This window comes from Capsicum annuum, unplaced genomic scaffold, assembly GCF_002878395.1.
Source record: "Capsicum annuum cultivar UCD-10X-F1 unplaced genomic scaffold, UCD10Xv1.1 ctg4062, whole genome shotgun sequence".
In the NCBI taxonomy this organism is placed as follows: Eukaryota; Viridiplantae; Streptophyta; class Magnoliopsida; order Solanales; family Solanaceae; genus Capsicum; species Capsicum annuum.
The window spans coordinates 8,309-11,408 of record NW_025847937.1 but is presented as its reverse complement, the minus strand read 5'-3'; the positions used below and the strand labels follow the sequence as shown (position 1 = coordinate 11,408).

General features: G+C 37.4%; 1 pseudogene; it reads right to left on the bottom strand.

Moving 5' to 3' along the window:
- LOC107853811 overlaps positions 1-3,100 on the bottom strand; it is a 7,810-nt pseudogene continuing 4,710 nt past the window's right edge.

The following is a 3,100-nucleotide window of genomic DNA, read 5'->3' as shown; positions in this document are numbered from 1 at the left end:
GAATCCAAATATTAATATGATATCTCATTCATTTTTCCTCAAAATCTTCTTGTATTGCTAATTGCAAGAGATACACTTTGATAGCTACTGGACTCAAAACTCAAGACTCCCATCTAGAAACAAGAGGTGTCCTGAAAAATCAATAATCTACTAAAGGTACCTTTCAAATGTAAGAGTAACAAAATCTTTGTAGCACAAGAATCATCAAGGCCAGAGGACAAAGAACCCTAGGCCACTGCTAAGAAGCAACCACTTGAGCACGTCTAGACTCCAACCATGATGTAGCCGCAACCTTTGTAGTCAAAAACCACCCAGCATGATCAGGTGCTTCATGGAATGGAGCATTTAGTTCCTTAAGGTGCGACTCAAATACACCTGCCAAACCTTTCTCGGAATATTTATGTTTTCCATGTCCTGTGTTGATTCCAAGCAATGATGGGAACTCTTCCCCACTTTCAAGTGCTTTGTTCAAGTCGTTCATCCAGATATGCAATGCTGTTAAAGCTGCCCCAAGCGAGAGACTCTTCAAATGTAAAGACCATTGAGTCGCATTTTGAGGCATAATATCCTTATAGATGTTGAGAGTTAGCCCAACATCTAACAACTCACAAGCTCTCTCCAACTGGTTAAGGTTGACACATATGTCACTCAAACAGTTACAGTAAGCTTTCTGTACATCCGTAGTTACAGAATTCAAAAGTTAAGCAGCATGTTTCTTAAATGCCCCTTCTACTTCAACAACCTTTTCATCCACAAGGAGTTTCACCACGTAACCAAGCTTTGGATTTGCCCTCTCACGGCAGATAGTTAGCTTATGAAGGTTTTCCTTTGCAGTTTGTGTTAACACATTAAGAAGACAACCAGTAAACTGCTCATCTGCAGATAACCTCAAATCTGACATCCTATCGAACGTTCTTACGACATCATCTCTCCAACCTGCTTTTCCATAACACTGAATAAGCGAGGTCAGGACAAAGATATTTGGATCAAATCCTGCTTCCATCATCTCATTCAATGTGGATTCCACCTCCGAGACCTTCCCACTACAAGAGTATATGGTGATTAGAGAAGAGTATGTCCAGCTTTCAGGTTGGCAGCCCGAGGCCTTCATCTCCTCAAAAATGTTAAAGGCCTCATCCATAAGTCCGACATCAGCACACATTGCCAAAAGTGTATTATATTATATAGTACCACACTCAGCTCCAACCCTTTGTCCTTCACTTCTTTATAGATTTTAAGAGCATCTTCACTATAACGAGCCCTACCATAAGCTCTAAAGAGTGAAGCATAGGTACTCCAACTTGGTTGAAACCCATTGCCTAGCATTTCCGCATAAATGTTCTTTGCCTGCGATGGCCTCCTAGCTCTTCCCATAGCATCCAACAACCTGTTATACACAGTCATATTAGGCTTCACACCGAGCGCTTTCATTTCCTCATACACATTCAAACACCCATCAAAATTCCCCGCAGCCCCATAAATCCTAATCAACGTCGCAAACGTCATAGCATCTATGCTCCATTTCTACGTCCTTGCACGATCATACAAACTCAACTCCATATCTACATTACCTGCCTTACCATAACAATCAATCATCACCGAATACGTAACATCATCAGGTTCACAACCAAAAGACGGCAACTTTTCAAACCACTCTTATCGCCTTTTCAGGCAAATTACACTGCCTAGCACAACTAATAATCGTCGAGAAGGTAACATTATCAGGCAAGTTTGGAGTAGATGCAATTTTTGTGCCTTATCAACTATGGTGGTTTGGGTTTGGGTTTGGGTTTGGGTTTGGTTTGAGAGAAATGGGACAGGTGAATTTTGATGAAGAAAGATTAATAACATATTGCTCCTTCAAAGTATGGGTTTTTGTAAAATTTACCCCTAAACTTTTGGAATGTGTAATTTTCTAACTTTTGATGTAGTAAAGTTTTCATTACAAGCCAGTTTCAGAAAGGACCGGATAATAAAGATCTATTCATTAAACTATGTAGCTCATGCATAAGCAAATAGAAAAGGCCACGAGTTTAATTTACACATCATGTATAAAAGTATTCATCTCAAACAAGTGTCTTCTACTTGTCTTTAAAAAGTTAGCAAAAAGGTAAATATAAGGTTCTTCAGAAGTTTTAAAGAACAATTCGATACACTAAAGTTTTCGTTATGTGCAGGATTCGAGAAAGGGCTTCACCACAGAGGTGTATTGTACCCGTAACCTCCGAACTATATGACTAACTTTTCCGGCTACTCTTAAGACTCCCTTTCAAAAAAATTTCCTTTTAACTTTTTAGAGTATGTATTGCACTAACTTTTAATTTACTAAATCTTTCGTTACGACCGGACAATAAAGATTCATTCATTAGACTATGTTACTCATGCATATGACACACCTCTTTAAGTTGAGGTGTGAAATAACCTTTTTGAATATAGTTCAAAAGAATAATTGGATATTATCTCTTATTTAAATAATGAAAATGAATGCGTATAGTAAATATTGTTATTATTCGTTTTGGCTAAATGCGGTCACTGATTTAATAGTTTAGAGATTTCCCTATATATTTTAACCTCATCTTATAAGTCTTTTTCGCCTCTAAAATTTTCAAATTTCCGCACAAATTTCAGCCCCACCCATATAATAAGTTTTTTCCCCTCCCAAATTTTCAAACTCCCGCACAAAATTTCATATTCGAAAATTGAAAATCACAATATGCTGAGAACCAAGTTGCTTGCAATAGGGAAGAGCATCATGAAGAATTTGGGTGACTCGGTGATCGACTTATACAACAAAGGTTAGTGTTAAGATAAACTAAGCTAGATCGAGTGAACTAAGATGTAATAAACTGGAATCTTAAGTTGTACAATGTTCAATTTCTATTTGAAATGCTTAGATAATGCCACCGTTTGTAATTGAAGTTCATAAGCAAATTGTCATTATGTTTTGTATTAACAAATGCCACAGATTGACAACTTGCGAGTGGAAGGTCTTTTTTTAGCTAGATCGAGTGAACTAAGATGTAAAAAACTGGAATCTGAGGGAGTACAATGTTCAATTTCTATTTGAAATGCTTAGATAATGCCACTGTTTGTAATTGAA